This window comes from Pipra filicauda, unplaced genomic scaffold (assembly GCF_003945595.2).
Source record: "Pipra filicauda isolate LSUMZ 115617 unplaced genomic scaffold, ASM394559v2 scaffold65_size3143899_pilon, whole genome shotgun sequence".
NCBI lineage: Eukaryota > Metazoa > Chordata > Aves > Passeriformes > Pipridae > Pipra > Pipra filicauda.
In genome coordinates, this window is record NW_024104820.1 from 459,488 (window position 1) to 484,245 (window position 24,758).

The 24,758-nt window shown below is 38.4% G+C and overlaps 1 protein-coding gene across 2 annotated transcripts in view; it reads left to right on the forward strand.

Annotated features, from left to right (window-relative positions):
* The window catches only part of NEBL (nebulette), a 251,660-nt gene that overhangs the window by 86,215 nt on the left and 140,687 nt on the right, over nt 1–24,758 (forward strand). The gene's annotated exons all lie outside the window — the stretch shown is intronic.

The window sequence follows — 24,758 nt, forward strand, 5'->3', positions numbered from 1 at the left end:
CTCTGCTTCAAAACTTTGGGTGCATCACTGATGATGGGAATTAAAACTTTGAATTTTACCAAAATCAAAGGAAAATATCCTTTTGAGGAAACAAGCTGACAGTATAAAGTCACAGCAGGAACTTGCTCTGTGTGATGTAGTCATCTGTAGCTGCCTGGGAGCTAGATGCAGTGTAACTGCTGCTATAGCATGAGTACTCAGCTAAGTGAATTTATTCAGCTGAGTATTTTGTATTGCAAAGACAGTTAAACAGCAGTACTTCGGTGCCTTGGATCTCTCTCTATGAGACTGTATGAACCAATGCAGACATTGTATCTGTCAATAAATTGACTGCAAAAGCCTCCACTTGGAATCATAGTTAAGTGGCTGAAATCAAAATATCGTCTAGGAACTTCTTCATTTTTTTTTAATTGTATGCTGGTGTTATTACAAGTATCTCAGAAATGCAGCACCGAAGAAGTCAAGTACCTTGTCTCTGTTTTGCCAGTTGGCTATTACATGGTAAATACTAGCACTGTAGACAAAAATAATAAGTAAATGCAGCTTTATACTGGAATTTCCCCTCACTTTGAGGGGAAAAAAGCTAGCAAATATAATCTCAGAGTTAAACTGGACATTTATCAATAATGTTGCTTTACAAATAAATAGACCATTTCCTTTTTGTAATAGTTGAGATGACAGCAGTAAATTATTCATCTGCAAACTCTCTTTCTGTACTGAATTGATGGCCGAGGTTCATTGTGCTCACCAGGCTGATTCATGTTCACTATGTATATGGTGGAGTAGCTGCTACTACCTTGTTAATGAGCTACAATTGCAATGATGTTATTTCTCTAAGGGAGCAGAGAGATATTTCACCTAGAAAAGGAAAGGTTGGGAAAATGTATTTCCTGCTTGGTATTTTATTTGAAAGAGTGGATCAGAAACAAATGTGACTTACAATTGCTTTATGTCCTATCTTCCTTTACGTACCAGGTTTTTCTTCTTTGAGGCACATGTTCTTGCAGCAGAAATGAAAAAATAATAGCTACTGTCCTGACTCTGATTTGGAAATAAATTAATGAAGCATATTATGACTTAAGGGCGTTTGCTTTGTGTATATTTCAATTACAGTAGGAATGTATGCTATTGAAAGACAGAAGTTATTGCCCTAGTTCTTTCTTACCTCACTTTCAATTAAATCTGATTTCTGTTACCATAGCATTGCCTGCTCATACACCTCTTAGTCTGACTGTGTGACTGTTCTTACTGTTCCTGAACTAACAGCCCTTGTCGAGTCTTTTTGGTCTGGGATGGGGTGGTCAGGCAGCTGTTTTTCACAACTGATGCAATTGCTAATGTTTCCTATGCATGAAAGCAGACTTCTACTCAGTACCCCCTGGGGACCGTAAACATCATTTTTATCGTGTTGGAACTACAGGCTCTGTCAGCCCAGTGAAGTTGTTCTCAATTAGTATGAGGCAGTCCAATTCAGAAGGGAATAGCTGCTCCTGTTTGAGCCCATTTTTCTTTGAGTGTTGCCTGCACTGATTTCCAGCTGTTACTGTGCAGCTTTGGGGAGCTAATGGGGTTCATTGGGAACATCTATCTCAAAAGGAAATACCTCAGTCAGTGTCTAGTTGAATGATTGGAGATTTTCACACACAAAAAAACCGGTTAATACCCACTTAGCTAATTATCTCTCAATGTACATGATCATCCTTTTCAGCCCAGTAATTAGAGAAAATTAAGTGGAACCTTGCTAATTTGCACTAATGCTAGGAACAACCTATTGCTAATTACTGAATTTTGTGAATCACTGCAAATAAAAACAAGCACTTTTTACAAACTATAGAGTGACATGTGCTGATCCCTATGCAGTAGTGCCACATTAATATTACACTGCCAAGAACTCACCAGTACATGCAGGGGAAGCTAATATGATGTGAATTGAGGACAGGATCTTTCTTATGCTGAAGTTTGCCCTTTGTTAACTGTGTGTACTACACTGAGGCCTAAAGTCGTAGAAGGCGTCTTGAATACCATTCCCCTACTTTCTAATAGAGTTCAAGGAGACCTTTAGAGATCTCCTTATATTCTAACATAACTTAAACTTCTCTTCTTTTGAGGGAGTTGCAATTGTCAGTTGCTGCTGAAGCCAGCACAACATCTTGCTTTGATTCTTTTGAGCTGTTGCAAGGGGCCAAAAGGCTGGAAATAGCCCAGCCCTTCTGAAAATCCAGTGCAAGTGAAAGATCCCTAATTCCAGTGTTTTCAAAATGCCCGGTTTTTTTTTCCTCTGTGAAAGTAGTTTTGCTGATGATTCCCTTGTGCGGTTGCATTGCAATCCCAGTCCTAATCTTTCTTTCAGAAGGCTCTCCCTCCAATCCCGTTTATAGTGCCAAAGTTAACCCAATGTTTCCTGGACATCCCGGACTTTTCTCTTAGAGTTGGTTGGGTAGTCCCTAGAAAGCAGGCTGCCTTCTTGCCCACATCCTTTATACTAACTACCCATTGCTTTTGACATGATCACTGTTCAGATCCCAATAAAATCCTAAAATCCCTGGTAAGCATATGCTAAAAAACTCCGGGCTATTGCCAAAAAGGTGTCACTTATGAACCTGATCATTAAGAAGCAAAGGGCTGTTTTGAGATTTCTGTACCATCTCGGTCTCCCTCATCTGAACTCCAAATAATGTCAATCTTCTCATATTCAACTGTAATTTATCCTCATGTTTATGCACCTGATATGAGACTTGGCGAGAAACAATTGAGACCACCTTGCAACAAAGTTTATTAGACTTCTGTTCCCTAGTTTCAGCCATCATCTTTTCCTTGTTTTATATTACTTTTGAAGATAACCACACCAAATCAGAAACAGGAGCACTTCTTCCTATCTGTGTTCTTACCTGTCTTTGGGAAGCTTCCACCTCTGAAATTATTTAAATTTATCTCCAAAACCAAAATGATTCTTTTGTGACTTCAACTTTGCAATGATCCAGCTGTGCATCTTTCTAGGGCCTATCTCCATCTGGTCTGAGGTGGTACCTCAACCCGAATCTCTCCAGTCATGGTAACAAACTGATGAATCCAGAGCTCCAGCATATGGATAGAAAGGTGAAACACTATATGTAGAGTAGCCAAATCTGCAGTTTATGACCTAATGGCAAGATTATAACAGTCTATTAAGATGACCTGCTTTTCAGCCTACGCGACCTTTTACTTTGCTGTTCAGACACCTGGTTATAGGGAACTGCCCATATGCTGCAGGAGCCAAATGCCTTAAGCTATTCATTTTATATGATGTAAATTTAGGAAAATAGAAACTAATAAAGATTGTGTTTCTTGCTTGTATTCTACTAGCTGTCCTTTTTGGTGGTGGAAGAACTTCTACAGGAATAAAAATTATGTTTGGTAACCTTAAAGTTATGAGAAATGAAACGTAAGGTTTTCTTTTATTACAGTTCCTTTGCATTCTGACTTTTAAACCAAAGAGTCAGTTCCCCCAAGTGCCTAAGCCCAATGTATTTTCATTAGGAATAGAACACCTGAATATTTAAATTGGTCCTAGGGATTCAAATGATTAAGTTGCTTTTTTAGACTTAGCCTTCTAAGTCATGTAAGAGCTTTTTGAACAACATGTTCTGCCCTAAGGTTGAAATTCAAAAATTAAAGAAAAATACAAACCAGTTCCATTAAGAACTCCGTTTTAATGGTCTCATTCCATAGTTTTGATACAAGTTGACCTCTGGATTCTGTTAATTAGAAGTAAAAAAAAAGTACTAAGATCATTAGTACAGTAAAACCAGTGTCATTTTTTCCATGAAATCAGATGTTATGTTTGGGATAGGTAATGCCTTAAAATGAGTACTCTGCTATCACTGCCTGGTTGTGTCCCTTTTCAAACTGTTGCACACCCTCAGTTTATTCATTGAGGATGCAGACTGAAAAATACTGAAGACCTTGATGCTGTGAAAATGCTATTCAAGAGCAGCTAAGACATTAATTCATTATCAGCATTGTTTTGATCAGAAATCTAAAACAAAGCACCATAACTACATCCCAGCCAGTTGCAGTACAGTCACAAAGATCTTAAAAGGGGAAGAGGACTTGATGTCTGAAGTAGGACTGATAGAACTGGATTTTTTCAGCCTTGAGAAGACTAAAGGTAAACTTAGTCACAGTCTTCCCATGACCAAAAGATAGCTGCAGACAAGGTGGAGTTTCTCTCTTTGCAAGGTTGCGTGGTGGTAGGAGAAGAGGCAGTGGGAATAGTTGCTTCAGGAAAGTTCTGTCCTGGGTATGAGAAAAAACATCTTCATCATGCAGACAATTAACCATTGAAATAAGTTGCTCAGAGAAGTGGTGAAATCTCTCTTGCTGGAAAAATTCAAGATTTGGCCTGACAGGGCCCTGATAACCTGGTCTAAAGCCATGCTTTCAATAGAAGGTTGGACCAGATGATCTCCACCCTGCTTTGCAGTGATTCTTCATGAAAACAAGGGCCGTTGGCTTGATGATTTTTTAAAAAGATAATTTTCTGAATACAGCTGAAATATAATAAATACATAAAATACCATTATTTAGATTCCAGAGCATTTTGAAACAAATGAAATTCCTACAACTGAAAAGGAAATATAATTCAGTAAACAGGGGTATAAATCAAGATCTTTGAAGATCTGTTCCTCACTGCTCTGGTAACTGGCGTACTTAGTTTCTCCATGTGTATTAGTTCTGTGATCTGTAAAATGATGACAGTTGTTCTATTTTTAATACACTAGAAGAATAATATCCAGTAAGCACTATCTAACAATGAAGGTGAAGTTTGTGATACTGTTTAGTTGTTTTAGCCAAGCATTTCTTGTATTTAGCAGATATTCTTAAGGACAAGACCATTTTCGGTTGAAATATATTGGTATTTAAATAACAGTGAAATGTCTAGGTTTTTTCTGCCTTGTAAAATAGTCTAATTTTAAAGCTTAAATAGGATGCAAGCTCTCCTAGGACTTATGTTGTAGGTGTATATTTTTCTGCTACTGTTTATGTAAAATCTTTGGAGCTGTTTATTATTAGTTTGAGGGGAGATTGCTCAAATGGTGCTTTAAAAAGATTTGGATTTTTGAAAGTCAATAAAATCAGGCAATAAAATTATGTTCCTGATATTGATATATATATATATTGATTTTTGGATTGCAGTTCGAGATAGCACTGTTCAAAGGGCACAGATTGTGAATGCAACAAAAACCATCATACAAAAACTGTCAGGAGTGGGAGGAGGAGTTCACTGGAGTTCACTGAGAGTGTCATGTAGAAGAATTCCCCGGTGTTGATTTTTTCCTTCAAAATATGATGAGCATTTATTGTAGCATGTATGTAAAAGCATGATTTTACACGTGTTAATAGGAGAAACTAAAAACGAAAGCTGTGGCAAAGTGATTCCGTGACAATCACGTGTTTACATAAACAATATGTGCTCTAAACATTTGTTTTATTTTAAAATCTAAACTGAAGCAGGAAAATAGATCAGGGTTCTGTCCTTCATCAAAAGAAGAGTGGATTAAAGCATCTGAATTATGCAGATGCAGCACAATAATGGTTCAGTGGTTTTAAGGAACACTTAAAAACTATAAGGCTCAAGATGCAGTGTTTCAGAAAGGAAGAAAAGAAAAAAATCACCCTGATTAAAGCACCTTCTGTTTAAAAAAAGTGGTTTTAGTCACAAAATAGAAATACAGAACAAAGAAGAGGGTTAAGTGTTGCCTTCTTCCCTCCTGGGAAGTATATCAGACCATATGTTTGAAAATAAGAAAACTTTTTTTGAATTCTATGGCAGCTGATGTCAGAAAACTCTTATGATAGTGCAGTACTGACCTCCTGTGTTTCAGGATATAACAAAATAAGTGTGTGAGAAAATGTCTTGCAGTTATGAAATAACATATTGATGGCTTTTTGCTAATATATAGGAAGAAAAGAGAAACCCATAATGCTGTCTTCTTGTTCAGCTTTATAAATACACTCATTTGGGATTTCAGATTTAGCTTCCTGGTAAATATATGGATTGGGATATATGGGTAGTATTTTTTGCCAGGATACTACTTATTAGTACTTGGATTTTCATAAAAATGGGTGAATCCATGGGTTTTGGATCTTACTTTCTTCTCTGAAACATTTGCTATCACATTATTGCCCCTATTATTATCCCCTTTTCTCTGTTCTACAGTCTTGCAGTGAGTTGGCTCACAGAATCAAAGCCCGAGTTGTGAATTAGATGAGAGAAAAGGTACTCATAAATGAGAATGATGCTGTGAAGGTTCTGAACATACTGTATCTGTTATTTATTTTCTATTAAAGTTTTTTCTCCCGCCCCTTATTCATTTTTATTTCAATTTCGTTTTGTTTCTACAGTCTTCTGTTAATGATCCACCCTTCATTTTACGTTTTCCCCTTATCACACATTTCAATCTTTTAACTTTTTCTCTGATCTCTTCTAAAAAGAATTTTGCATGTACTCAAATGACATAGTTATCTATCAAACTCATAGCTATTTCATCCCTAAAATTTTGTTCAAAGGTTCATGTTTGCTTTTGTAAAACAAATAAGGAAAGCTTTATGCTGGACCCTTTTTTCTCTGGAAACCCTTGGTTGTTGAAAGTAATTGATTGTTATGTCAAGATGCAGTGGAATTCAGCTTGGGAGGATTGATTATGAGCGTAAAGAAAAAGGCTCCATCTCTGCTGATGGGTTACGGGGGGAAGGGAGATGAAAAAGAGAAGAAAAAGCAGGATAGTGCGGGAGAAAGAAGAGGTTGTGAAGAAAAACTTTAAACGTTTAGACATCTTAAAAATGGGCCTTGAAGGATTGCAGCAAACAGACCTTTTTAGAAGATGTTCTGTATTCTTGCTAGTTATTGTGCGATAATCATATGCTAATGTGACAGGGGTTGCAGAAATAGCTGCAGTGGAGCTAAATCCACCTTACATTATTCACCCAGTTTCTCAAGTGTCTGTAGCTTAATGTGTATTAAAAATGATCGTACTGTTTCTGGCTTATTAGGGAGGGTTTTGAACCCTTTGTAGTGTTAGGTTTTGCATTGTGAATATAATTTATAATTGTTATTAGTTTAAGGCTCTCTGCCACTTGATAAGGAAAGACCAAGCATTGCATATGCATTTCGAACCTGTACATTTAGGACTTAGAAACAAAGAAGTGAATGACAAGAATTTTAAGTGTGTCTTTTACACTGTGTTGTTTTCAGCAAATTAAAAATAATAAGTAGATGATATTTCAGAATGTATTGCAAAAAGATAACCGGGAGCAAGCTCTGCTCCTGTCTTCTGCTTTCTCCATGTTGAGGGTCAGCTAATAATGTGACTGATGGCTCAGCAGGGGTCTGAGAAGCCTTTCACAACCTCATCTAGACTTCCCCTGCATCTCAGTATGGATGGAGGTAGCACATCTGGCAGTATTTGCTTTGAAGCAGGAAGCGTGAGTTTGGGATTGTGGCACTGTCTCTGTTGTACTGGCTGGCAGAGCAGCTTAAGCATGTGAAAAGCATACAGTGCATCCATTCAAAATGTGGCTGAGCATCTGCAGCCATGTACACTCCCTTGAATTCCTGGCAGAAATTCCAGCTGAATCAGCTAGAATTGCACCTGGCACTTACATCGTACTATGGTAAAAGAAACGGGTTGACCTAAACACCACATTTATGTGGATTTAGTTATGGAACTCTCAATAAAATCAGCAATAACTCTAAGGGCTGTATATCCCTTTGGAGTAGATAATATATACTGCGCATGGGTAATTTTTGCATTTTTCTTGAGGGGAAAGAATAGTGTCCTGTTTTGCTTACTTAGTCTTTCTTGGTTGAGAGATACGTATGTAATTACTGGAGTCACGGAATTTCTTTAGTGTGAGCTGAAGGAGTCATAAAAAGGATCATGGGAAAGATGGTGTTTCTGTGGGCTCTGCTGAACCTTTCTTGACGTTTAAAGAAGCAAGATGTGGTGTGGAGTTCATAGGGGATTTCAGGCTGTAGTTAAAAGTAAGTTGGAATTTGTTTGACCTTTTTCCCTGTACATTCTTTTCAGAACATTAGGTGGCTAAGGTCAAACTGAAATGTGTCACTGGTCAGTGTCTGAATTTAATTAGTAGGCAAGGACTTGGAGAACTCTACAGTACAAAATGCTTGATCACCACCTTCCCATTCCAAATAAAAACAGAACACGATCTGTTTGTGTTTTCCTTCCACCAGCTGGTACAGTTTTCTTGAGTTTGTTTGTTTCTAAATTTAAGGTTTAAATGTGGGAAATGTTACAGAAAACTGTTGTGCTACCAGGCTGGTTACTCAGCCTGGTTTATGACATCTCCGATGGTTTATGTGGACACTCACTACTATATATTACACTTAATGCAGAAATTATGAACAGTTTACCATATCTGCTGAACTTCCCAGTCAAAATTGCCAGAAATTCATGTATTTTACTCTTTAAGAGACAGATACTGTTGTAGATGATTGTGATGAACTGTAATATAAATACCCACTGACACTTAAAAAAAGCAATACTTTCAGCTAAAGCAATCCTTTCAGCTAGTTGAGGATGGTTTTCCTAAGCCAAAACCCAGTAGTAACACTCTGCATCTTGGTAACAAATATGTTTGCAATAACTCAAACATTTTTGTTCCTGGAATTCAGCCTGTCTGATTTCTTTACATACTACTCTCAGCATTTAAAATAATGTCAGGCTCGAACAGCTCTGAGAGAATGACATGTCCCCACTTTGAAAACACTTTGCAAAGAATTTTTTTACATGAAGTCTTTTAATAGTTATTACATCAAAGGGAACAGAGACAAGATATGTGCAGGATAGGGAGTTTTTGTAAAATAATCCACCATTGATATGTATCAATTATTTCCGTGTTACCAAAATGACTCTCTATAAATCCTTGCCAAAATGCAATTTAGATAAGACTTTAAGTCTTCAAGTACTTGGTAACAGTTATGGCAACACAAATACGTGTCTAATTTTTCCCCTTAAAATTGGAGTATCTTTTATATTGACTGTTAAAGAGTAATAGAAATGGAGATGAAATTTAATAGATTAGTTCGAAGTGTAAAATTATACCAGCATCATTTTCTCAGATAATTTTCAGTTCTTTTTCTGAGCTGTCTACATCATCACTTAGTCATATATTTTCTGTGCTGTAATTTTAAATTTTTTACTCACTTAGCAAAGTGATGAGTGGCTGAGAAGAGACAGACCTTCTGCTAACCTGTTTTCCCACAGTGTAGTCATGATTTGAATAGAATAGATAGGATATTGGGGCTATGGTGCTCTAATTAACACTTAGTTCTTTTGGTAAAAGATACCAGTGCAGAGTCCTCAATACCAGATTTGAACTGGATTCCCCATGGATGGTCTAGGGATGCAACTCAGTGGCAGTGCTGCTGTATTTTCAGGGTTCCTGGAGTTTATTGGAGGTTCTTTCTCACTCTGTGCCTGTGCCCTTTGATCTCTATTCAGCAGGACGACTCTTATTAGGGTGAACTGATAACAGCCTAATTGGCATTTACTAGTAATTAATAATTTCAGAGGATAAAATACTTGTCAGAAATTTAGCTGGCAGGTGGAAATAGGCAAAGCGAGTTTGCCCAATACTGTGCTGATGAAAAGAAGGAGAAGTTGATCAAAAGAAATAAGAAACCAAGCTACTGGTCAAGAGTTATCTCATGGCAGTCATGTTTAATCTTCTTAGTGCACAATATGATTGCGATGACAAGTTTCTGCACATTTACCATGATAAATGGATGCTATTCTTTGATGGCAATGATTACACTATACATGTTGGCATTTATGGGATGTCGTTGCATTTTTTTAGGATATTCAGTCTTCTCACCGTGTTTGCATCTATTGTTTTCTCTGACAGCTGGAATAAGACCAAGAAGTCAAGTGGCAGAGGACAGAAGGGTCTCTGGTTGCTGAATTGCCTCTCTTCAATTTTCAAGTTAGATTTGTTTGCTATAATTTTTATTTTTGTTTCTACTTGATCATTTATTTCAGTTCTAAAATAAAAAAGCCAACACTTTTGTGCCCAAGTCTTAAACTTTTCTTGCAAAATTAGTAGATCAGTAATGGCCAAAAGCAACCTCATGCAATTGTCTACTGCATGTGAGCAGACAAGAGGTTTTTCATGGAGGCAAATGAACCTGCAGATAGTCTTTGCTCTACCCCCATCTGAAAAATTAGCCTTGCATACGCTTTGTATTTTAAATAACTGATCTTTGTTTGGGATGATAACCACCATCTGGAAGCAATGACACTTCAGAGAAGTAATGATTTCTTTGTTCAGTTACCACTATCTTGGACAAAAAAGTTCCATGTGAAATTCAAATATGGTTTCTTTTGAATTTAATTTTAAATGACATATCAATAAATGTGGGTCTTTGGATTGGTCCTTTGTAGTCATCTACAGCTCTGGCACCACTACTGTTTCCCTCCTTCCTCTAGTTTTTATCTTCTGTGTTGAGTTGCCTTCTTTGTGATCTGAACATTTCTGGCTGTTTCTGCTGCTCTTTTACTATATGATGTTGGAGGAACTGGAGGGAAGGACAGTGAGAAACCATTAGCAAAAATACTCATGTGCAATATTACAAACATTAAAGTAACTGCTATTTAGTTATAATTCAGGATGACCATGCCTTTATTTATTTATTTTTAAAAATGATTTGCCATGCGTTTCACACTGCTGTCCATTTGCTGGCTTTCCTTTGGTTGATGATAGCTTTTATTTGTCTAATTGTGTCTATTTTAATAGTTAACATTTCCTATTTCTGTCTCATTTGATGCTGGTGCTACTAACAAAGAGAAAACTGAGACCAGATGGTTGCCAAACAGTGAAACCACCTGGTAGTCTAGCAATGCCAAATATATTTTCCCCTCCATTTTTCTTTCAAAAATTACTGAGACAGGTCCAGGATTTTTTGATGGTTCTGAGAATGCTTGCATGCGGCCAGAAAAATATCCTAAATCTTCTTAAATTTGTCTTTGCAATTCTCTTTTCTGCTGTTCTCTTCTTTGATAACTCTCTCATGCTTTCTTCTCGTTATACCACTTGGGTCTCCCACTTGAGTTCCACACTGCTGGCTCTCAAGCATGTGGTTTGCAGACCTTGCTCTGCTGAGGAGCCTCTGAGGCTGAAGGTGAAGGCCTGACCCTGACCACTGCTTGCTCCACCACATCTGCAACCACCAGTGCTGCTGGGGTGGAACGAGGAGCTCCATCGCAAGCAGAATCTCTGCCAGGGAGTGCTCCAGGAACTTCTCCCCAGCCCCTGAGCTATTATGAGTGTGTAGCAAACAAGTGGAAAACCATCCTGAAGAGCAGGGTGTTTTGGATATGGCAGCCTAGATTTTGCTATCTGATGCCTTCTTGATTTGAGTGCCAATTCTGAACTAACGCTGTTGTCAGGAGTGTGACAGTGTGAGCTGAGACTGACATGATCATAGACTGAGGATACAATAGTGCACACACAGTGCATAGTTTGCTCAGAGTGGCAGAAGTTAGATTAAGCTAACCAAAAATATTTTTTCTTACATCCACGCTCTGCTCCCCATGCCAGTGCCGTATGCTGATATGAGCTGCACCATGTGTGTGGTGACAGACGAGCTGTTTGAATCCGTGCTTCTCACACATTTCAAAAGTCTGGTATAGGCAGTGCCTGTGTCAGTATTGATACATCTTCGAGACAAGCAGCGTTAACACATCATACTGACACAGGTCTGGGTCAGGGAATGGAGTGTAACTCCTCACTTAGCTGCTGCCCGTCCTCTGCATCTTTTTCCTTCCTCTGCTTTTGTAGCTGATTTTCTGGACCCTGCTGTTTTGTAGACCCCAAATACCTTGAATGACACTGCCATGAACCCTTGGGTGCTGTGGCTCAGTGAGTATATGTGTTCATCTGAATACCCTAGTTGAATTCTGGCAGAGAGAAGAGCTGCCACTATGTTGGCTCTCAGCAAATACCTGGCTTACTGCAGTATCTAATGGCTCTAGACCTAGGGCGCTTTGCTAGGAGCTGTAGAAATTCAACACAAAAAACCTGTATCTGCCTGAAAAGGGCTTATACTCCATCTTTAAGATTCAGGAGTAAGGTGTAAGCAGATAAGAAATGAAAGCAATAATAAGTTTGGTATTCAGCAGTGTAACAAATAGCTGTCTCTAATGCTGTGTGTACGATGTACCTATATCTACTCATTTCTTATGATTCCTTTCTTCTTGCTGTGATCTGACAATGATTGTGGCAGCACTGAACTTTCTTGTCAGAGCCCTCTCTCTTGTGATGAGCATACGGTGTCTCTATTTCTTTGCTCACTCTCTTACGTTATGTACCTGTTTCCAGCATGTTCTGCAGATGTCAGAAAAAGCAGACATCCTTCCTTTGGCGGGTTTTGAACTTCACTGTTGCTCTACCAATATTGCCACACTGCTAACATGGCCTCCCTAGATGGCTGCAAACCATCGTGCAGAACAGTCTCTTTCGACCACTGACTGCAGTTGAAGCTGGATTTTGAGAGGTCCACATACCTGCTGTTTACAGTAGGTTGGACACAGTCCCATTACAACACACACAAACCAGTTCAGCAGCGGGAGATCTTTCAGGGAAAGTATATCAGAGTGGCCTTCCTTCAAAACTTCTTGTGCTTTGGAAAATGGAAAATATTCCTGCATAATCTTTTCATCAGACGGGAATTACAATATGTGTTTAAGCTTTGTGATAGGAAAATAGTGTAAAAATGATATTGTGGTAGAAATAATGCCATTAAAATGCCTGCCCAGAGTTAATCCTATTTGATCTGTTTAAGCAACAAGACATAATGATTCAAATGTACTTTACAGAGGTAGATGCATGGACTGACAAGGATGTTGCTTCTTTTGGTTTTTCTGTTTTGAAGGGACAGTGTTTGCCTATGAACTTCTTTTCTATATTATATTAGAACTAATTTAGCAATATTTACCATTTCTCCAAATCTATGTATTAAATTTGACAGGAGACCCAAGGATCAAACTTACTGTTACATTTTCTCACAGCAGAAAATATTAAACATTGTCAAGGAGAAGGATTACAATTGTTTGAAATCTGGGAAGTTTGTATCTAATCTCTGTAATTCAACCAAGTATGTTGGAAAACACATTGTGTAATTGCCAGAAGTTGTCTTTTCTTATTATGCCAGCGCATGAGGATCCTGTAGGCTTTGGATGAAATTCTCTGCAATTAATGAACATTCCAGAGCATTTAAATGCATCTTTTATTCAGCCAGTTTGATTTGTGCAGGCTGGCTGTGTTACTACTCACAGAAGCTATATTTGCCTTCCGTAGGACATGATGTTTCTGGAGATATTAAAAAGGGGATATAGCATGCTGGCTGGAGACTTTTTCCTTCTAGATAAACAAATCTCTAAAAAGTATCCAAACCACATCATATCCCAGGAAATTAGCATCTTTCAGAAGTTTTTTTGAAATTGTGTACCAGTCTTTCTATTTCCTTGCATACAAATGTCTGTTTGTATCACTATTGTCAGACTTTTTTGGTTACTACTTTCCCTCCCCTGAAATACAAAGATTAGATTCTACTGGGAGGGATAAGTTCATTCTTACTGGAGGTGAGAAAGAAAAATAAACAGCATTGGAAGTCATGACAAAATTTACAGAATCAGTCTCCTTTGTTTCACAGGTAGAAGGCTTTACAGTAGTGATAAAACTCATCTGTGTAGATGTTTTCAAAACTTTAAAAGCAATCAGAAGGTAGGATGTCTCAGATATAGGAATGCAATATGTCTTTTTTATGAGGCAATGACCTCTCTCCTAGTTTTCCCTGGTCACTAAAGAAGAAAACCCAACCCCAAACCCCAAGCCTGCGGCCTTTAGTGCTTGGAACTGAAAAATAATTGATCTCACTATACATTTCTAAGGAAGTTTTGAAAAAGCAGCACGGGATAGCATTTAAATAACAAAGACCCTTCTTTAAATTCTCACCTTCTCTCCACTCACTAAGGGCCATTTAACAAAGGGAGCAGTTTTTACAGCTGGGGTGATTTGCAACTGTTCTCTCTCTCTTCCCTCCCTCTCCTCCTGCTCACTCATTATTGTTAGCTAACATCTCTGATAAGAAATGGGAAGTACAGTCCCTGTCTGCTCCTTTGGGATGCCTGGTCTTTCTTTTCTGAAGCAGTTGTGGTGTTTGTTTTTTTTTTTTTTCCCTCCAAACAGGTTTCATTTCATTTCTGGAGTAGTTCCTCCAATTTGCGGACCCTTCCTTTTCTTTACACTTTTTTTTTTTCTGTCTAAACAGGCCCTGCTGCTACACCCCACTTTTTTCTCTGATCCTAACCCAGCCAACTGTCACTTTTTAGCCTGCAGGGAACCTTCTGGTACTAACATTCCTGCCTTGTTTTTATTAGAAGGGCATCTCTCACAACATATCCCTCGCTGTTTGAAGCAGAAGTCATGTGTATTCAGTAGGAATGAATAATGGATGTATTTAAAGGGTACCTTGCCCTTCTCGTTCCTTTGCACATCATAAATAACCTCTCTTTTAGTTGGGTTTTACATATTGCTCTACAGGCACAGTTTGAAAAAATCTGGTGATTCAGCTCTCAATGTAAAAACCACTGTTGTATGCAGCTGAAAACTGGTCTATACCAAACTCATTACTGGCATCTGTGCACAGCTCTAGAATTCTGAAGATTTAGGAAACTGAACACGAATTTATTCTGAAGTAGGTCACAAAAATATAGCATCACAGGAGATGCATAGACAACATGATGGGGTGCGTTGGAGCTCATTATAGAGTTCATTTCACTTGGATTTAGTAATCTTTTTAAAGATATCTTTAGATATCTTCTCAAGATACATAAAGATATTTTAGGTAGTTTTAAGTTGCATTTTTACAGTTTAAGGAATTTTCAAGATGTTTTAAATATAAGATTTTTAAATATCTTCTTCAGATGAACTGAATTGTTCTCTAAGTGTCCTTTTCTGTCCACTCACTGTAAAAACGAGTTGGTTAGTGAGGTTGTGTGTCCGTGTCTGTATTAGCGACATCTGCTTTTTGTTTCTGGCCAGTTATTGCCATCTGAGGAGTTCCCTGGGATAATGGTATTAAAGGATAAACTAAATTTAGTCAGAAGTTTCCTAATAACTGTAACAAGCTTTAACTGAGGCTCCCAAAGAAGAGCCTAAAATTGAAGACCAGGCTTGGAGGATGATTTAATTGTCTAATTTCTGTTTAAGGATGTTAAAGTGAGAGTTTGAGAAGCAAATGTTTTTGATTGGGGCGGGATGAGGGAACTGGATATATTTTTATTGCTCATTACTTAGGTAACTGACAAATGGAGTGGCCTCATTTCCCTGTTACTGTCAACACTGCAAAACTAGCCCCAAGTTACCATGTTCTCACTATAGGACTTTCACCTTGAGTACGTGGCTAAGATTTTTTCTTATGTATCCCTTGGGTCTTTTAGTGTCAGGAGCCTAGGCCAATCTATGTCTTTCCCTGTGAGTTGTGGCAGGACTGGGGACCGATTCCCAATGAGCACAGGGAAGTGAGAACTCAGCCCAGTGATTCTGGAGTCATGAGCCTGTATCCTCTTTGTGAATGAGGTAGATTTACCAGCACAAGTAGTTACAGAGGCAAAAGATTTAGAGGTACCAGAAATTGCAAACTCAGATGATTCAAGCATCTAAGAAAAGACAGTCAGAACCAGGTTGCAACACTGATTCTACAGGTGGCCTTTGGCATCTTCTCTTGTGGCATCTCAGTTCTTGTGGCTGCAGTTTTGGAATTGTGTGAGTTTCCTGTGTGTCTAACCATTTCACTCTGCTTGTTGTTACCATGATATTCGAGAGGCTGATGATGGAAACATTAGATTTGCATTTATAGAAGGTTGCCTACATACTGAATTGTTTAAGAAATTATTCCCTCTGAGTGATTCACCTTATGGACTTCTCCAAAGGTTAACATTTGTAGTGATTCAGTTCTCTTTACAGACACTTATCTTATGATAGTTTTGGGGATTTTAGTTGGGACAAAATATTTTCTGTCTTATTCCCCTCTGCAGCTGAAATTTCTTAAGAATATCTGACATTCAGAGTTGAAAATGAAGGAAAAATTTTAACATACAAGACTGAACTGTCCATTGTGTATTTTCTGGTCTGAAACTACCTTTCTTACATTCATCATTTTGCATTCACCTTCATTTCCTTTTCACTTTAAAATGAAGAACAAAATGGAGAATTTACAGTCTCAAAAAAAAGGGTTTAATGTCATTTAGACTTCAGCTAAAACTAATCTCTGGGTGCCAAGCTACAGGTATTAGCTGGAAATTAATTTTATGGATTTTCCTATTTTTTTCCCTCTTTACTTCCAAATTTTGAAAAGGAGGTTCCTCCTAAAACACTAAACTACCTTTATGGTGCCTTCGATAGCTTGGGCTTTATCTTCATTACTAAATGGCAGAAAGATAACTTGGAAGGCAGAAAAATTTTAAGGATTTCAGAACTTGTTTACAGTTAAAGGGAAAAGATGGGTAGTCTCTCTCCCCTACCCTTGGTTTTACAGAGACAAAGGAACTGACTACATGGGACATCTACAACTAATATGGCCAAGGGGGCGCAGGCTGTGTGCAACAGGCATGGATTTTGCAACCAGGGTTGCATTGCAGGCTTCCACTTGATACATCAGCTTTCTAGAAATAAGGAAGAAATGGCACAGTAAACAGTTGCAAGGAACTTCCATAAGAACACCTAAAGCCAAATGATCTGTTAACTGTGTGGAATAAGCGATGGCTTGTCCTTACCATGGAAATAGACAAGAAGAGCTGTGAGGCAATGAGACAAGAGGATAGTTACTAGTGTGAGTGCTATATAAGGTGCCAGCTGCATGGTGTCTGAGGGACAGAGAGACCCCAAGTTTGCTAAGCTGTTAGCAGAGACCAGAGGGTATAATTGCACTGTGTCCCATTATTTTCTGTGCCTGCACACCTGTATTGCTCAAATCTAGATTTTTCAGTTTCTTTTCCTCTGCACTTTGCTCTGAGCTGCATTCTGGTGGCTCTCAGTTTGGGTTCATTTGAGCCTCTTTCTCCTGCTACAGCAGTGAACATTCCCTGATTTTTTGAGCAGTTGTTCATTAGAGTTTTACTGTTTTTTTTTTCTTCACATGTCATATTCTGGCTTCTCTTGCCGATTAATGTTTGTTTTGGTTACCTTTTGTAGCATATGACTACAACTTGTGCCTTTGGTCTGTATTACAATTTTCTGAAATCAGTCTTCTTTACATCCCTTCTGTGGTCAATCTTCTTTACATGCCATGCTGTATTTTTTTAGTTCGGTTTTTGGCTTGATTTTTGGTGTGAATATTCTACACTCTTTGGACTGATATGACCCTTGTGTTATTTGGAAGATTTATTAGGTAAGTTTTAGAAGGTTTTATTTGGTGGAGTTTTGCAGGGAAAGGAATGTTTGCTGTTTCTTTTTTTACGCCTCCCCTCCTCCCTCCCCAAATTGCTGTTGTAGCTGCCTGCCTTTTGTGTGGATGTGCATTTTTGTGTTGTATCTTTTTTCTACCCAGTGTGCAGATGCCTTGGAGCTCTGCTAGTACTATGAGCCAACTACAGGCTGCATGGCCGTGGTTTGCATGGCGCTGAGCCTGAGATAACACATCCTGCCTCTCAGCAGGGCTTGCTGGCTCAGTGTTGATGACCTAACCAAACAGCAGTTACGTATTTTCTGTCCACCTTGGAGTGTAGGCATAGCAAGCTCACGTGTGCTTGTGATTTGCTGCATACTTCCTTCATAGCACAGAGCTCATGAGTACATAATTTTCCTGGTGATTGCCTGACCATTTTCTTTTCCGGTGATGAAAACAGCGAGACAGGGACTGTATGTTTAGTTCAGGCCCTGGAGATAAAAAAAATATTCCAGGAGTTAGCAAATCTATACATGAGACATTAAAATGGGATTTGGTTTTTTTTTTTACCCCTATGTCTGATAATTATCTCTGGAGGAGTTTGCTGTCACTGGTTTCATTTTGGAGGGTATTATTAAAATTTGTGGTAATTTGTTGGGCTGCATTTGGATTATATATGTCGATATTTCATTTTCTGCCTGGAGATGAACTATGGTAAAGTCCGCTCTATTTCTGTTGTGGTAGAGTAAGAAATCCTTCACCTCCCCAGACTTCTGTTCCTTGGAGATAAAGTAGTTCAAACACAGCATATACCAAGTGATAGGGACTGGACAGAAGATGTGACAGTATGTCTTTGTCATGAAGATTGCCACGTCATATCTCCTCAGCTGCAGTTCTGCATGGAATTTGTTTACTTCTTCTTAAAATGTGGATATAAAGTTTGGTTCACAAATTGAATGGATGATAGTCACTGGTGGAAATGGGGGAAAATCAGCTTGTTCTGAGTCTGGCTTGTTGTCTTCTCTGTGTGTGCAGCCTTTGGAGAACATTAGTGTTATATTTTAATAGAAAAGAATATCACTGACTTCCACTTTGTTGAATAGCAAAACAAAGTGCAAGGCACTTGAGAGCATACTTAGTGGCATAAAAATAATTTCTTGGGCAGAAGCACCCAACTAGTTTCAATGGAAATTATTTTTGATGGAGTGGAGCCTAGTCAACAAGCCTGTTGAAACAGTGTTAGATCGCACTCTCTTCAGTTGTAATTTTACTTGGATCCTGACTACTGTTCACATGCTGTTGTGTGGAGAACTCCATCTTTTTCTCATTCTGAAATTGTTGATCTCTCACTGCCTCCAATTTCCTGCCCCTGCACAGCCTGGGGTGTGGAATGCTTTTGTCCACGCATTTTCTCTGAGCCACTCACATCATCTTCAGTATGACAAGACCACATTATGGAGACATTATCTCCAGAGTTACTATTTATACATTTTAATTTGCACCCATCCAACATTTTAACTGTTCTGATGTGGATTCCAAGATTTTTGTTTGTTAGAAGTAGTTCCCTGGTAAAACTGCAAAGGTCTTCAGGAAATTACAGTGCAGAGATTTGCAGATGGTTGGAGACTTGCTGAGGCTGTACTTCGGAGGGTAGCACAGACAGACTTGCCCAATATTTGAATGATGTATGTAGAGAGACATAATATTTAATGATAGTGATGGCACTTGAAAATTTTTACTCCATATAGATGCAAAAGTTTTGCATTTTGTTGGAGTATCGACATTTTCAGCTTTAAATCATCTTTGAATAAGAAACTGTCTACTCTCAGAAAGTTTCAACTATTATGATGAATGCTTGAGAGATGTGAGTTGTGAAAATGGCTTTTTTTCTCTATTAAAAGGGAAAAAAAAATCTAAAATTTGACTTTGTGCATTCTAAAGACCATTTGAAAAAATTGCAAAATGCAGTCTTGGGGAATTTTTATTTTGTTTTATCTGAGAAAAGTGATGAAATCTGTAACCCTACAGTCCCTTATTCCAGCAGAACTCATTCATCAGTGGCCTTTTAGGAGTTCATGGCTCCTTGATTTCCCTAAGGAATGTCCAGCCTATAGCTTCCAGTTCATATAAAAGTTTTGAGCACAGTTTAGTCTGCCCTATGGGCTGCTCTCAGTTTCTGCATTCCAGACAGCTGTTTAAATTTACTGTGGGCAATAGTTCTAATGGAGTGACAGTGGGAAGACCATGTTCTACTGCCATTAGGAGAAGCAATGCTTGGCAGATTGAGTCTTAAATGGAACTGTTGTTGGGTCTTAGATGAGACTTAAATGTGCCTCTAATACAAGCAGGAAATTAATGGGATGTTGAGCTATGGGCAGTGTTAGGAGACAGAGACAAACTATACCATGAAGACTGAAACCTACCTTTGTCAAATAAGAGAGTGTTTAGGATCCTTTATAAGAGAGATTGGTCAAATAAATAGAAGTCTTACTGAGTTTAGTCTAGAATTGTTCTTTACATTTGATTTATCTGTGGACATTTGTTTCAGTCATGTTCATAAAAACTTAACTTACAGAGTAAGTTTTTTCTATGTCTTGCCATTAATTTTGTAAGAAGTAAGATAAATCAAGGCAAAATCAGCAGACTATGTGCTCTATGAAATAAGCAGAACCAAACAAAGGCATCTTTGCCAAGATGTGCCTCTAGGACCTTTACTGTGGGAGAGGATTTCTTGCCAGTCTGTGAAAACCAGTGTATTAGCAGATGGTGACCTTTGGGAGGTAGTTGTGTGTGCTGGGCACAGAAGGAGCAGATGGCTTTGGGCAAGCCTCAAACATAACATACTGAAACAAATTCATAAATATTCAGGGTGTGGTAAAGACTGTAGGTCTATGAAGATTCCTCTCTGGGCAAATGTGGGTGTGAGGGGTCCTATTCTCCCATTCTACCGTGCTTATTCCTTCCTTGCTGGATGTGAGGCATGATGATGCCAATCTGTGGGGCTATGCAGTGTGTCAGAATAAGAAAGGAGATTTAACTACACAACTACCTGGTCTGTACAGGGAAGTGGAGAAGGGACTGTACAGGAAACTAACTTTAACACTGCCTTAGCTTTTGGTGATTTAATGTTTGCTTTGTAGTAGCTGAGTAACTTTCTGATAGGGATGGGATGGATAAGAGTATGAGGATCCACCATATTGTATTTTTGCTCTGCTTTTTTGTTTGGTGTTTTTGGACTCCTGTGTTGTTTGTTCAAATAATATGTACTTCTGGTATTGCAAATCAGTCTGGACTAAGGGTAGGTGCCAAAAACCCCAAGAGTATAATCAATCTTTTAGGGTCCATTTATATTTTCAGAGTATTTTTCCCAGGAAAAATTAATCTTGTTTTGCTAATAGGTGGCTTTGCTGCCAAGTACCAAGTGTACCTGTGAAAAAAATAAGCAGCATTTTCTCAGCATAATATTTTATGTACCGAGTAAGATAGACCCTCTGTCCTACAGTGTAAGATGGACCTTCTGGCTTCTTCATGCTGACCTCATGGATGGATTTACACAATCCTGTCTTTGAGTCTCTAAATGAGATGTCATGAGTGTGACATCTCTTGCTGATGTCACAAATATGAGAAGTTTGATTTGTTAAAGATCTGTTGGATCACTTACTCCTTTCACTGTGAGTTGGTGCAGAATTACTTCTCATGAAGTATTTTCTCTTAAAACTGTTTCATTTATGGTGATTTATTACAGTTTTACTTCTAATGTTTATGCCACACATTGTCTCTCAAAGGATCAATTTTTCAGGGTAGTCACCACTGAGGGTGCTCTGCATTTGTGAGACTGCACTCAATTTTGGAGCCAAGAGGGAAGCATTATGAACCACTGGCTGGGATTTTGGTGAGGAGTTGCTGAAAATTGTATTTGTAGGAAATGACTGCATTTATGATTCATTCATTAGGGGTTATTGACATTTCCATTTCAAAACTAAATTTCAAGAGTTCCCGTTTGGGTTGATCTTGGCTGGCTGCCAGATGCCCACCAAGCTACTCTCTTATTCCCTCTCCTCAGCAAGACAGAGGGAGAAAATACAATAAAAACCTTCTTTTTTTTTTTTTTTTTTAAATACAAGGGCTGCCCTCAGAAGCAAAGCAAAAGCAAAATTTATTCTCTGCTTCCCATCAGCAGGCAATGTCCAGCCACTTCCTGGGAAATAGGGCCCTGGTACAAATGCCTTAATCACTGAAGTCTGCTCTCCCCCTTTGCTTTTGCTGTTGAGCATGGTGTTTTATGATATGTAATACCCCTTTGGTCAGTTTGAGTCAGCTGTCCTGGCTGTGTCAGCTCCCAGTCCCTCACCCACACCGAGCCTACTGGTCTTTGGGTGAGGTTAGGGATGAGTCTGTGTGAGCACTGCTCAGCAATAGCCAAAGCACTGTTCTAGATACAAATTCAAAGCATAGCACTATATGGGCTGCTATGAGGAAATTTAACTCCATCCCAGACAGACCCAGTATGTGGTTAAGTCAATTGTTATAGTGATTTTTACAGCTCCTGTACAGAATATTCTTTTCTACTGTAAATTTGTTTAAAGCAATTAATTTGCATTTTAATCCCAGATTTTGTAGTTACTAAAAGTTTTCTGGTCAAGCAAAACTTGAACTTTTAAATTATCTGAAATTGGGAGTCAATCAGCAGTTGTTTTGTTCCCTCCTCATTCATATTAATTCTTGATACTAAATAAGAGTTGTGTTTAGATCCAAGTTCTAAATGACTGATGTCCACATTTTGTGGAAACTGAGGTGTTTTGTCTTTTGAACTTACGCTAATTAGTAGTTTTAGTGGGCTACATTTCAGAGTGGTGATCTTCATGATTTATTATGTTTCTTTGTGATTTTTATAACTCAAAACTACGTTTTGAAGTTAGATAGCAAAATCCAATAATGCATATATTAACTCTACTAATGTTTTAAATAATTTTTTTATTGTTTCAGAGTAGCTGCTCTGAGAACTATAGTTAACCTTACTCTTGTCAAGTGATTTATTAATAGAGAGTAGAAGCCCTTTTTATCTGACTGAAGGATTAAAATAATATTAAGTTAAAACTATCTAGTTCCCTCCCTTTCTTCTTCTTCTGTTCCTCTGTAAGATGAATAAAGGTCATTTGAAGTTAATGGCTAGAACATTTGGAATTAATAGCAGGAAATGCTCTTTCTAAGAATAGGTAATCTCTCTTGTAGGCAGGGCTAAGCCCATTTCTCATTGTAAGATGTGTTCACTTGCTCATAATTCTGGTAAACTTTAAATAGTAAGACTGAGCATTTTCATGTCAGCTGCCTGCTTCGGGTCAAATGTGGAATTTTTATGCAAAATACTTAGCAGTTCCCAAGGCTGAGACTAGGATAAACTTTTGTTCCCTTGGAATTATTAACAAGTGGGGTTAATTTTTTTTTTTTTTTTTTGTTAAGTTGTTTAACAGTTCAGTTTTCTTGGCATTTAGGGCTGAGGAGCTGAAGCTTGCTGAAATGGAAGTCTTTTTTGTTAGGTACGTGTCCTTGGCCATGGAAGTCTGTCCAATTTTGGTAAAGTTTTGTATGACTTCAAATAAAGAAAGTTTACAGATACTTCCAAGACCTCTTTCTTAGCAGCAGTCCTGGAATAATATGTTTAAGGAATCCTCTGAGGGTCAGCGGGAAGATGGAGAGTCATTTGATAGAAGGGAGATAATAGGCAATGAAAATTGGAGCGCCTTGGATAAAGGGATTTAGCAAGAAGCCAAGGAGAGACGGACTAGTGTAGTTTAGAAATTTAGGAGACAAAGTGATACCTGAATACAGTGGTCAAATGGAAGGAAAGGTGCAGAGGAGTTGAACCTGGGGGAGATGAACAGAAAGGCATGGGCCAGCCAACCCATGGTTTTCTCAAAAGCCCCAGTGGCAGTGCTGTTTCCTTTGCCTCAGGGTGGTGTGAAAAGATTATACTTGTGTGAAATCTACAGCTGCCTCTAAATGTGGAACATAGGAAAAATGGTTCATTGATCAGGTCACATACTGCAGTGTCTCAAGGATTTGTGTGATGGGCTTACGTGTGAGCTACATACAATGATATATGCTAAAATGCCATTTAAAGAAAACGCAAAGGTTATTAACATCCTCATTAAGATTTAGGATGGGGAGGACAAACTCTATCCTATAGCCTTCTGAAACTTAATGTTCATAATCTAGAGGCATTTCTTCCTGTGCATGACCATCATAACATTAGGTACTTGCTTGGAAAATAAACCTAAGCCAACCTTGAACTTTGTACATGTGCTGAATGTTTTCTGGTTATCAGTTTTGTGAAGGAGAATCCTGCTTTGTACTAATGCTCTCCCAGGTGCTGCAAAATCTGGATGTGTGTAGTGAATAAAGCAGGAGACATAGGAAGTAAAAGGAAGTTTATATGGGTAAGATAGATGAATCCATCCAGGGAGAGATGGGTCCTGACTCTGCAGAGTTTTGTCTGTTGCTCAACAGTGACTTAATATATCTTGTTTCTTTATGTTGAAACTGAGATCACCAAGACTGATTTTGCAGAAGTACTGGGTATTTGTAACTCAAAGTCCATAATTTGAACATATTCAACTGTTAGGAATCTGAGAGTGAACACCCTGAGACCCCTGTGTGTTTTTGGAAATTAAGCTCATTTCACCTCAGTTTGCACATTGCCCTAGAAGCATGGATATTGCCATTCCCACTTTCCAGGGTGCACTATGAAGATTGATTAATGTGATGAGAGCTGTATAAAAGATCCTGATAAAACTAATATTCCTGCCTTGATGGTAGGATTTGTATAGTCTGGTCCGAAAAAAAGATACAACTGCATATGGAATCATCTCTGCTGTGTAGAGAATAAAGCAGGGGGCCTTGTCAAAGGTTATGTCAAAGGATGAGTACCTGATTAAAGACAATATCTGAATGCATATGTGCAAGAGGGAAAAATTAAGCTTATACAGGCAACCATTCCCTAACTTAACAGTGTTTGACTTCATGATATTCTGAATACTCTTTTCATGCAGTATTTTTTAATGTGTAATTTATGTTTCAACAGGGAAAGAGACTGATAGAATAATCATGAAGAGAGGGTGAAATGGGAAGCTGTGTATTAGAAGTCCTCCAAATTTAGTTATAGCTATTTTTTTGTGCGAGTATAGGTGCTTGCTTGATGCTGTGCGGGCGTCTATAGTTCTGTGGTAGCTGCTCTGAGAATGAAATGACCACAGACTGATCTTTCCACAGCTGCAGTATGCGTGGAGGTGAGCCCGTGGCACCCCCAGAGGAG